The sequence below is a fragment of the Lygodium microphyllum genome, chromosome 14, assembly GCF_053477565.2.
Source record: "Lygodium microphyllum isolate KBCC chromosome 14, Lygodium_microphyllum_v1.1.10, whole genome shotgun sequence".
Taxonomy (NCBI): domain Eukaryota; kingdom Viridiplantae; phylum Streptophyta; class Polypodiopsida; order Schizaeales; family Lygodiaceae; genus Lygodium; species Lygodium microphyllum.
This window is the reverse complement of record NC_141148.1, coordinates 151,230,108-151,243,241: the sequence shown is the minus strand read 5'-3', so window position 1 is coordinate 151,243,241 and position 13,134 is coordinate 151,230,108. Positions and strand designations below refer to the sequence as shown.

At 41.7% G+C, this 13,134-nt stretch overlaps 1 protein-coding gene across 8 annotated transcripts in view; it reads right to left on the bottom strand.

The window, feature by feature from the left end:
* Positions 1-5,136, bottom strand: part of LOC148026238 (DNA repair protein RAD5A-like) — a 74,086-nt gene extending 68,950 nt beyond the window's left edge. For 5 of the 8 annotated variants that reach the window (XM_087693534.1, XM_087693539.1, XM_087693540.1 and 2 more), the window contains exon 1: positions 4,985-5,136. The gene's annotated coding sequence lies outside the window, so the exon portion shown is untranslated. Of the gene's footprint in view, positions 1-4,767; positions 4,866-4,984 lie in introns of all 8 variants that reach the window. The other 3 variants (XM_087693536.1, XM_087693535.1, XM_087693538.1) reach the window with 2 other exon arrangements.
* Positions 5,137-13,134: the final 7,998 nt, after the last annotated feature.

Sequence of the window (13,134 nt, the reverse complement as noted above, 5' to 3'; positions counted from 1 at the left end):
AGACGAAGGCAGCTTTACATCAGACGTTTGAGATGACGGATTTGGGTCTACTCCATTTCTTCTTGGGCCATGAGATTTATCAATCTCAAAGGGGGATTTTCATCTCTCAGCAGAGATATGTACAGGAGCTCTTGGTTTCTTTTGCGATGGAGGATTGTCGGACCATTTCTACTCCTATGGATCCGAATTGGAAGGCCACTTCACATTTAGCTTCTCCCATGGCGGATGCTTCCCGCTACCGTCAGTTGATTGGATCATTGATTTGGCTTCTCAACACTCGTGTTGATCTTTGTTTTTCTGTTGGGTTCTTGGCAGGGTTCATGAGTGAACCTCAGACGGTGCATTGGCAGGCTGCCCAACGGATACTTCGGTATTTGAGGGGGACATCTGATTTAGGGATTCATTATCCAGCAGGCATAGGTGGTTCACATCTTGTACTTGCAGGTTGGAGCGACTCGGATTGGGCTGGTGATGTGGACCACAGGCGGTCTACAACAAGTTACTGTTTTACCTTGGGTGCTAGTGTTATCTCATGGAGTAGCAAGAAGCAGCCCACGGTAGCCCTTTCGTCTACTGAGGCGGAGTATCGGGCCGCGTCTTCCACCACATGTGAGACTGTGTGGCTTCGAGGATTGTTGGAGAAGCTTGGTTGCCCCCAGACTCGTCCTACTTTGCTGCAATGTGACAATGAGAGTTGCATTGCCTTGGCACGGAATCCTGTTTTCCATGCCTGGACGAAGCACATAGAGATCCAGTACCACTTCATCAGAGAGAAGCTTCTGGATGAAACCATCGCAGTGGAGTACTGCAAGACGAAGGACAATCTTGCAGATTTGTTTACGAAGGCTCTTCCCCAGGCTCTACTTCGGAGACATGCCAGATCCCTCAGGCTTCTGCCCCACCCAGGCTCTGAGAGGGGGTGTTAGCGATCAGATTCTGGTCTGGTCAGTCGGACTGCCACGTGGCAGTCCGACCTAGCACTGCACCAGTCGGCTGCATTTAATGCAGCCGACCTGCCTATTTTTGGCGCCCAGTTTCTGCCTATTTATAGCCGATCTTCTGCAGTCTCTCCTATCACTGTTCGCAGATTACAGGCTGGAGGCTCGTGCAGATTTCATCTCTATCTGCAGATTTCACGTTGGAGATCGTGCAGACTGCAGCGGACTTCGAGGTGAATAGCAGGTTGCACCGTCGAGGTGGAGACACGCAGTCCCGCGCACTGCACCCGTGTACATATCTGCATATCTTTGTATACAGCACACTTTATACAGCAGATCTTCATCTTCCACTGTCTCTTTCTCTCTCTTCTCTTTGCGTTCTCTCTCTCTCAGTCTTGGTCCCACGCTTCCGCATCGCTGCACTCTGACAAAAGCCCTGTCCAAATCTTGGCTGGGACACAGTAGAATGACCTAGAGGTCCACTAGGCAAGTGCATTTCCTTCAGTTGTCAACTTCCTATGTGCATTCCCACGTTAGTTTTTGCTTTTCCAAGTCTACCTCTACCTACCGGACATTGTCCCTGCGATCCAGGACTTTTCTATGGCCTCCTGGTACTTTTTTGGCATCTTTTCCAATGCAACCAACATTAAATGCTGGTCGGCCAGCATTTATTGAACCTACTAGTGCAAGTAAATCAGTTTTTGGCTTTGTTGATGACACTGACACTCAATGCTACCATCGTCATCAGCCTAATCTGGTGCCCTCATTGACGCTGTGAGCTACATACAGCGACTGATCAGTCTAACCCCTTTGTATCAGCATTCTTCTTCAGTCAGTGCAATATTCTTCCTTCATCTCTCTCTCTCTCTCTCTCTCTCTCTCTCTCTCTCTCTCTCTCTCTCTCTCTCTCTCTCTCTCTCTCTCTCTCTCTCTCTCTCTCTCTCTCTCTCTCTCTCTCTCTCTCCGGCATCGCTACCCCCACTGGCGCTGGAGTCATCCAGACAGCTAGCACTACAAGGGGACACAGAATGCTGGTATGCCTGAACAAAGACCTGGCTACGGCCACATGGCCTACACATGGACCACCTCCCCCCACTACAATAGAGCCTAGATTGCCTCCACCTGGAGCTCAACCGTAAGGAGGTGAACCATATCATCAGAATGGACATCATTCAGCTACACACGACCAAGACATGGGTGCTTCTACAAAAGACCTAGGGACAAAGAAGGCTTTCTACAGGGAGCATTTCCTGCACATATCTCCAGACGGCTTCATTACCCGCCCAAGCTACATGGACGCACACTTGTCCCATGGAGTCAAAAGCGCCATCGAACAGATCCGTACATCTTCACACCAACTACTGGTCGAGACAGGTAGATACAGGGCCCACCCCCTCCCCCTAGAAGATCAGATCTGCCAAATCTGCCAACTCGAGCCGGAGATAGAAGAACACTGCATATGCAGGTGCCCAGCGTACTACAAGATCTGAGGACACTTCCGCTGCCTGTTCAGAGAAGGATTCGGGCCACTCTCCAGAGTGATGGATTTCAAGGACCAGAGATGCCTTGGGCTCTTCCTGTTGGAAATACAGCACCACAAAGACCACCTCCGGACCTCGAAGCAGAGACAGGGAGCCGCCCAGCGCCTACTCACAGAATTCTACCGAGAGCCAACTACCATCCCCACCCTTGAGCCCCCACCAGCCCCACTGACCTCTGGCCACAGGGGACCACCCTAGCCATAGCCACGGCAAGAAGCAAAGCCCGGCGCCCACACCCAACCGGCCCCTGCCCCCTTAGAGGCACATGTCGAGGATACAAGGGATACTACGCCGCCACCGAAGGACCCTGCGCCATCGATTCAGCCTCTCAATGTTAGATAGAAACATGCGGGACATTTTAGGATGACCAAGCTCCGTGAGCAGTTCTACACCATACTTGGAACACATATGAATTGTACCCAACCTATATACCATTTTGTACCTACTCAATTAGTTTATCATAGCATTAGATGGTAGCTTTACTGGGACCTGGAAAGCTTCCCAAACATTTTGAATGTAACGTTTTGGTCTCATAGGCCAACTTGACCTTTCATAGACGTTAATATAACTCTATGCGGGCCACATAACTCTCTCTCTCTCTCTCTCTCTCTCTCTCTCTCTCTCTCTCTCTCTCTCTCTCTCTCTCTCTCTCTCTCTCTCTCTCTCTCTCTCTCTCTCTCTCTCTCTCTCTCTGTGTGTGTTCGTGTTTCTCTTCCGTTGCGCACTCTCACACAACCTACTGCAATGTTGCTAGAGCTGAAGCAAAGGCTCATAGCAAAGGCAAAAGATACCACACATGCCTGTGACTCGAGGTCTAGCATTATAGGGTGCAAGAATCTGTGTTTTTAAGTGCCAGCAGGTGTGCAACAGTGAAGGTCTGCACAATGCCACAATTTCACATAAAATGATCCCGTGGCATGCTGAGAATGCCTGTGATCTGGAGCAGTAGCAACAACAACCACCTCTAGGGATAAAACACAGCAATAGAGCTGGAAATTGGATGTGACAGGCAGTGAACACTGTGATCTGACCAGCAGCAAGTCTGTTGTAGAGAGCAATGCAAAGCTGTCAGAGCAGTGTCAGAGCTGTAGCAGGCTGCAACCTGATGCTGGGTACTCCAGGCAGTCGTGAAGATGTTGAGGCAGCAAGTATGGCAACTAACGTTGCCAGGACAGCACAGGCAGCACAGTGGCAACAGAGAACAACACTCTGGACCTGTGCAGCTTATGGCATCAGGCAGTCATTGAGGGCTAATGATGATGTCATACTAGAGCTTGCATTTTGTATTTTTGGGGCAGTACTAAAATAGGCTGTCATTTGAGAATTACTTTTAGCACTTAATTCCTTGTAGCTTAACATACAGTTCCTTTAAATGCACATTACAGCGATCCAATATGATAGTTGCAATGCTAGTCAAATGCATAATACCCCCATGGATATGTTTTACCACTATTTATTGTTTTTGGAACCTCCCCTTTGAACTATAATGAGTCAAAAACTATGGCTTGAAATGTGTGTGGGGGGGTGTGTGTCGGGGTGTGCCTGTGTGCACGCGTGCGTGTGAGTGTGTGTGTATTTCCAGAGAGCATTAGAATTGATAGTTAGAGCATATAAATATAGTGTTGTATCAAACATGCATGAGGGTTTCCTTTACATGCCCTATAATCTCTCCCAATGTCCACTTAGGGGCCACACCCCTATAAGTAAATCTTACATACTAAAGCCTTGACTAGTGGTCACAGCCATGGATCTGCTCTCAATGTTTTGTTCATCAAAGACTTGTCAAACAGTAGCACAATGACAAAATAACTTTGACAAATTGGCAGCCTAGAGAGAAGAAAAGAGCCCACATTGTAGTGGATTCCAAAACCTACAAGGTATAGATCATGATGGCATTGTCCATCATAATATAAAGATCAAAAATGTCATAGCATCCAAAAAATATACTTGTTCAGACAAGTTTCCGCATGGTAAATGCACAGGCCATGTGGCAATTGCATGTGAACTATATTGATGCAACCATGAGAGCATGCCTTCAACAAGTGTTAACGCATTAAAGTCCATTTATTCTCCTAGAGAACACCAAGGGACCTTTTGAATCTAGGTTAACAAAGAGATTCTGTGTTGAGAGGCAGAATGCGTGTTTGAAATGTATTCAATGCCTTGTGACTCCTGACTGTTAATGTTTGTCTGCAGAATACTTCTCTTATTTCCAATTCTTGATTCAATGCATTGATACTGTGTGTTTGCAGGATACATCATTCCTGATTGGCCATAAGGGGCCATACCTTCCTGAAATTCACCTTGTGGGAAGAGAAAATGACTTCATGAATCCGAATGCGATGTAACTTGGACCCTTTAATGTTCTCTCAATGATTCAATAAGCCTTAATAATTGGACAAAAACAGCAGAATGAGTCTCCTAGCCTCGGACCCAATTTACCAGCTAATTCTTAAGATCCTAGCTGCCCACTAAGCTTAACAATTAGAATGAGAAAACAAATACCTGCTAGGATCGTGTCTCAGAGATCCTGCATTCAAAGGATTATGGCGGGAAGAAGACATGTGTGACTTTTACATTCAGGCTCCAACATAGAAGCACCTAAGCGCGTCTGTTAAAGAACCGCCTTACTGTGTATTCTTATGATTAACGATACTATAGACCTTCATAGTCTTTTGTAATGACTAATTATCATTATCATTTATAGATTCTTATTCATTTTTATTATCATTGTACATAGATCAGAGTCTTTTATGATAGTCACACAATGGTTCGCTTAGTGCACAATGACCACTAGACATATGGGTTGCACCGGTGGTAGTCTCCTTTTATGAGCATTACCAAGTAGGGCATAATATGGTTTGGTATTAACCCCAAAGTGGCCAAAAATGCAAGTCAAAGGAGAAAATACGCAAGTCAAAGCTAGTCAAAGACGGAGAAAAGACGCAAGTCAAACTAGTCCAAGCCAATCAAACATGAGGCAAATGCACTCTATGGAAGCCGATAATCGAAGAAGAAAGTGGCTTAGAGTCAAAAAGTAGTAAACTGCCAAAAATAATAATTCCAAGTAGAAGATATTTAAAATGATTGACTATCTAAAATAATAATGGATATCTTGAAGTTGGGAATGTTGAGAAGAAGGCTAATCGAGTGCCAAAAAAGTAATAGAATAAGTTCTAAATTGATTTTAGGCCCCAACATCACTTCAAATAGTTCTTTTTTGAGCGAGCATCATGCTCACTCCCTTGCAATGTATATCTAATCTCTAGGTTAAATAGACCAGTTTGGGAAATCTTCTAGTTAAGTGCACATTTATGCCAACATTACTTTGATGGGTGATCTCCATAGAAGTATTCCCCTTTCTAGCATTGAGCTCTCAGAAAGTCCAACATTTGCTTTTGTTGCCATGACCAAGGTAGAATCTACTTTCTTATTGCTCATATTCTCACCATTGTGCAAGGATAGGAAGCAATGATTACTTGAAGGGGATTGTCAACCTTAAAGAGTGAATAAGGATACAAAGTCAAAGCAAAAGCATGCAAGTCAAAGTAATAGGGTTTATTATTTTATTTTAGGATTTCATTATATTTATCAAGGCATTGATATCCGCAATGTGCAATTTCAATACGTTCCAATTATTTCTTGGGCACGAAATATTATTTGGTTGTTGTAACATTATTTGAGAGTCGAGCTCCCTCTCATGCAAATGATATCATGTCCTAGGATTAGTTAGGAAAACTCAGAATAGACATAAAGCTGTGTGCACAAGTCTTCTACTTGCTTTAGGCAAAGATGGTCCAATTAACATGAGGTATACGCATAAATTAAATATAACCAATCAAAGAGTCTCAACACTAGGAAGGGCACCTAGTTGAGATACTTCTCCTTATTCTCTACTTTTTTTTCTTTAATGAAGCGCTTGCAAATTGGATTGGATGAGATCGAGTAGCGGGAGTAGATTGAAGGGCAAGGCATCAATCATGAGATTGCCAATGAGCCTTCGAAGGTATTTGGACCAGAGTGCACAAAGTAAGAAGGGTAATGTATCACAACATGTTTACTAGTTTTTTTTTTGGTTACTTGGGATATTGAGGAGAGAGCAAATGGCTTGGAGATTGGAATATGAGTCGACTGTGTGAGAGATGGTTCTATTGATGAGCAATAGAGTAAAATAGATTAGGAAATTTGAGTGGACAAAAAAAAAACTCTAAAAAACTTGCAAAATATTTTATAGCATAAATTATGCTTGTTAGATTCATTGGTTCCTTTATTAGACTAGATGCACTTCATGGCTGACCCAATTTGCAAAAGTTATTGTGCATAAAGGAAGGTTTTGTGAAAATTAATGGATTTTTGAAAGCCCTAGAGAGTCTCTATTTTCTTTTCCCACAAACAAGTGAAGGCACTCACGTCCCTCGACTCTTTTCAAGTGCCATCACCCAAGTTCACACCTCTCCATTCTAGTGCACACACTAGATTAAATACTTGAGTCTCCTTCAAGTGCTATTCATGGAGTCATTGACCACATTTACAAATAATGTTTGAAGGAGTGGAAAGAGAGAATATAGAGTCGGACAAGAGAAGCTTAGTGCCATCACTAAGAAGAAAATGATATATGTACATGTATATGATTAGAGGGTGGTGAGGTAGTTTCTTGTCGTGTATTGTATAACATGTATCAACCTTCAAGAAAGTAGAACTCTCAACATCATTCTTACAAGCACAATAAAAGACTTATAGTCTATCATGTTAATGAAGCTTTCAAGATAGTTTGAGAAGGCAAGCTACAAGGCAACAAAGGATATATAAAGATCCATTGGATAGCTATTATGAGAAAACTCAAGCAAAGGCAAGTTGCTTTCAAAAGTGACTAGAGACTCAAGGAAGCATGTGATAGTTGTGTGCAATTAGGTATCATCAACATTAACATCATCACACACTTTAGCCATAAGCAGTGCAAAAAGGATTTTGGAGCTCACACACACAAGGTATTAATAGGCCACATACCTACTCGGCCACCCACTTCACATGGTTTATGTCGCATCATCATAGGCCACATGCCATCCATCTCACTCGATTTTGTTAGCCTACCTACGTTAGTTATGTTAGTCTATCATCTCTTGGTTGTGAGTTCTTGTCAGAGTCTAACGGAGACGTAGAAGCTTTGGCATTTTAGGTGCATTTTCTTTATTTTTTGGCTTCTTATGTGCATTTCTAGGCTAGTTACTACGTTTCACAGACCGCCTACACCTGTCAGCTATTGTCATTGTCATATGGGATTTTTTTCGAGGTCACCCCTATTTCTTTGGAAAACTTTCTTTAGTGACAAGCATTAAATGTTGATCTACCAGTTTAGGGCCCCTACAATAGTATATCAACTAGTTTATTTGGTGATTTGGCTATTTATAGCCAATCCTCCTACTTGGCAGACACACAGGCTCTTTTATCTTTAGTATTCCCTTTGCATGTGTACACTTCGACACTCCAACTCTCCATGCCTGGTGATGGCCATTATCATCATCCTAATCTAGTGCCCTCACAGGCACATTGGGTCATGTGTAGGGATTGATCAGTCCATCATGATTGTATCAGCATTCTTCTTTAGTCACTACAATATTCTTTCTTTATCCTCTACTTTCTCTCTTTCTCTCTCTTCGCTTCTCTTTGTGTTTGTGTTTCTCTTTCATTGCACACTCTCACATGGTATCATCACCTAAGTGAGGACATAGTCTAGATATTTCTTGCAAAAGAGCAGGTTTTCATATGAGGAGCAACCCATATTTTCAAAATGTAGATTTTTAGCTTGTGCTTACTGCATTTATGGCCCATATAAATGCTCCCTTTTGACGACCAGGCTACATCATCTAGGACCAAGCAACCTTGTCCAGTCATCAAATGGCCTCGACTTTCTATGTTTTGCAGGTGACCACATCATGGTGCATGTGATATCTTCTTGGTACAAGCGATAGCTTCCTGGTTGCATGTGACAACTTTTCCCTAACAAACAATGCATCTACAATCTCTGTAGTTGACTGCCTTTTGTCTTTCTCACTATCTCCATCAAAATGCTTATTTCTATGTAATTACAAGATCAAAGATGTCTTACCAATTCACGAGCTTTGATGACTCAAATGAGGAGCTTCTTTCTAGACAATCTTCTAAGCAGAGACACAATTATCATGATTATAGTTAATGAGAGGAGTCCCCCATTTGCACTCACCCCCCTTCTATCCATCTTTCATAGAAGGCTCCCTCCTTAGTAAAGATGTTGTCCTTGATACCCTCGATGCAGGTGCATGTCTTAACTTCATTACCCAAAGAAGACAAACGCAATGGTTTGAACTATTCATTGTGGTTGTGTAAGGTGGAGTACATACTTGACACCTTCGATCTTTGGCCTCTCGTTTCAAATTCCATCCCTTGTCCCAAGGAGAATCTAGCAAATGGGATGTCTATGGACCAGGTAGCCTTGTGGGATCAACTCAACTCTAAAGTTAGATCCTTTCTCTTTATGAGTTTGTAGGATTCTATCCTTGTGCATGTTCGCTCACATGTTAAAGACAGCAGCAAAAGTGTGGAAGAAGCTTGCATCTATGTATTAGCACAAGACGTTTGCCCATAAGATTTCCTTCGAGAAGAAGTTGTGTATGCTTAGTCTCAATGATTCCTCCTCTATGAAGGAGCACATCATGAAGATGGAGGATATGAGAGTTGAGCTTTCCTCTCTTGGTCAGATGATATCCTCTGAAGACATGGATATGATCCTTTTGACTCAGTTGCCATCTCCTCAGTTCGATGTCTTCTACACCAGCCTTGTCACATTGAGGACCCACGAGACACTCTTAATGGGAGGAGCTTTCACCGCTTGTCATGGAGCATGATGAGTTACTCAAAGAAGTTGGAATGAGTCGTACAAGTGGAGAAAATAAGAAATCTTCGCTCATTGACAGTGGGGCCTCTTCTCACATGACCTACAAATGAGATTGGCTTTAGGATCTAAGTGCCAAAGGGGGCACAATCACAATTGGTGACAACTCTATTGTTCCCATTCGAGGAGTGGGGACTATTCCTTTGTTGCCAGGTAGGTAGTATTCTTTAGCCAAAGTTCTCTATGTATCAAATTTAGGTTTTAACCTCTTGTCTATTCATGGTCTTATACGACTTGGTACCCGTGCGGTATTTACACAAGATGCAGTGACAGTGGAGGATGCTTCTATAGGTGTCATTCTTTGGATAGGATCATGAGAGGGTGGGCTTTACACGCTCATAGCCTTAGCTGCAAGGTCTTCCCATGAGCTTTGGCTGCTTTGGCATGCTCATTATGGTCATCTCAATTTTGATGTTATATGATGAGCTTCTAAAAAGAAGATAGTGGAGGGACTTCCTAACTTCCCTCATATTCACACATTGTACCCTAGCTATTTGAGGGGCAAGTAGCATAGGTAGCCACATCCCCAAACAACCACTATGAGGGCTTCTACCTCGCTTGAGTTGGTTCACACTAACCTTTGCAGTCCTATGGGCACGGCCTCCCTTGGGAAGGCCAACTATCTTATGCTAATTGTAGATAGCTTCAGTCATTGTATGTGGCCTTATTTTTTAGATATAAGAGTGAGGTGTACTTTCATTTCTGCAAAATGGAAAGTGTTTGTGGAAATATAGACTACGTCTCGAGTTTGTGGCATACAAGCTAATCATTGTGGAGAGTTTACTTCTAACCTCTTTTCTTAGTTTTGTAGGAGTCACATCATTCGAGTGGAGTATACCCATTCAAACACACCTTCAAAGAATGGTGTGGTGGAGAATGCAAATTGGACCATGCTTGAGATGGCTCAATTGATGTTGGAGCATCAGGATCTTCCTCATTATGCTTGGGGTGAGGTGGTGGCTATTGTAGTTCACATCTACAACCATTCCCCGACTTCTATGATACAAGACATGACTCCCTACAAGGTTTTCTTTGGTCAAAAGCCCTTCATGTCTCACTTCCACATCTTTGGATGTGATGCATTTTTCCATGTGGATAAGAAGAAGAGGAAGATGAAGCTTGACTCAAAGTCTAGGAAGCTCATCTTCGTGGGCTATATCACTACTATGAAGAGCTATCAACTCTGCAACTTAACAACACGGAAGCCGGATCCTATTGATGGTTCTAATTCTAATGATTCTTTGTCATTAACATATTGGGTCTTTAGACACTCCCAAGATCTAAGAGTTGGTGTTAGCCTACCTATGTTAATTATGTGAGTCTGTCATCTCCTAGTTGTGAGGTCTTGTTAGAGTTTGATGAAGACATAAAAGCTCTGGCAATTTAGGTGCATTTTCTTTTTTTGTCACCTTCCTATGTGCATTCCTAGGCGAGTTACCGCTTTCCATATTCTGCCTACACTTACCAGACATTGTCATTGTCATTGTCATTTGGGATTTTTTCGGGGTCACCCCTATTTTTCTGGCATTTTTCCCTTTACTAACCATCATTAAATGCTGGTCAACTAGCACTTATGGCCTCTACAGGAGCAAGTCAACTAGTTTTTGGGTGATTTGACTATTTTTAGCCAACCACCCACTTAGCAGACACAAACTCTTTAGTCTTCAGTCTTCCCTTTGCAAGTGCACACTTTGACACTCCAACTCTCTGTGCTTGGTGTTGCTATCGTCATCAGCCTTATTTGGTGCCATCACTAATGCTTTGGGATACGTGCAAGGATTGATTAGTCCATTGTTGTATCAACATTTTTCTTTGTTCAGTGCAATATTCTTCATTCATCCTCTGCTTCCTCCCACGTGAACAACCATTGCTTAGCAATCAAACTACTCTTAACTACATTTGTGGGTGTCCCTCAAGTGTGCCAACATGTTTTTGAAACACTCAAGTTGTGCTATCTCACCCATCACATCATTCCAATACTGTATCAAACCATTGAGCACCACATGTAATGCACCCATTATGTATCTGATGGCAATAGTATAATGTGAATTTCAGAACATGTAAGTTAATGTGCAAAAGATGTTGAATAAGTAGTTCCATCAATAAAATGTGAATCATTGACATATTTGCGCATTTACACATTGCTGATTATGGGCATAATTAATGAAAATTAATGCATGCAGCTAAAATATGAAAAACCCATACCTTTGAAGATGGTCCATTTAATCTCAAATTTGAAAACAATAAATTGCATAGATCGTCTCAAAAAATTAATTATTTTGCAAATTTATGGCATATTAATCTAACACCAAGAGTACATTGGGCCTTACCCAAAGAAACAAGGAGGAAAACCACTTTTGCTACAATAAAATAATGGGAGACAAAAAAAGAAATTGGATAAAAATAGAGCATCTCAAAACTAATTAGTTTTTTTTGGAAGAAGGCATACTCAACAAAGTTGAACTCAAAATAAAATGATAAAAAAGGGGGGAAAAGCCGCAAAAGGATGTCGGTCTCTCTCTCTCTCTCTCTCTCTCTCTCTCTCTCTCTCTCTCTCTCTCTCTCTCTCTCTCTCTCTCTCTCTCTCTCTCTCTCTCTCTCTCTCTCTCTCTCTCTCTCTCCCCAAACATCTATATAAATCTTTCCCTAGTTTAGTTAAATAAACTTTGGATTTTAATTTTTGCGAAAGGCGTTGAAAGTTTACAATGAGAGGATTTCAACCATGTTGAATCCATTTGAGAGAAGGTGATATATCTTGTTCACAATCTCCCTTAATATCCCACAATGTTGGCATCCTCTTTTTGGTCCTTTTGAGTTTCACATAAGCAAGTATCTAGTGTTACATCTCCTATAGAGTCTATCTACACCACCTCTCAAATCATAGCCATTTACTCCTCTCCACTTCTAAAATCTAGACCTAGGGAAGAAGTTTGAAGCCCAAAATGACTCCAAATTATCTTAAAGATTTTATTGAGTACTATTGTATTCCTCCTATTCCCTAGATAACAATAGACCCTAGTTTAGAGACCTTTCACACACTTTTGAGAATTTAGCATCCCAAATATTATTTTCAATGACCCTTAAGAGATGTAGGGAGAATGCTCATGCTCCCACCATCGCTAAACCCATCATTGAAGATGAGGCTAATTCCAAAGTTGAAGTGCAACCCAAGGGACTATGGAATTGGTGCAACTCGAATTAGTGATGGTTACACACACCAATCTAAAGCCACGGTGGCTTCGTATAACAATAGATGGTCTAACAAAGATAATTAAGTTTGGCTAAATAAAACTCCAAAAGAAGAAAAAATGCGCATATAATTGTTATTTTAGCTTTATAAATTGTAGTACCTAAGAATTAACTAAATTAAACCTAAGAAAACATCAAAATCAACTTAGAATATTTTTTTAAAAAAGAAATGTGACACAACTGTGATAATATTCGTGCTTATGACAATTGGATAGAAAAGTGATTACGGTGGTTTAGGTCATTGGGATCTACACAACAACGTGTCTTAGTATCTTACAAGATGCCAAAAGATGCTTTTTAATAAACATATTTAGTATGTCACTAAACAAGTCTAGCATACATAATGATTGTAACTTTGTCAACTTCATGATTGATATAAAAATCTTAAATTATAGCTTTTACTGGAAAAATGAATGCTCTATAATGATCGCAACAAAAATGAACGCCCTAGAATGATTGCAATTATGTGTGTACTATG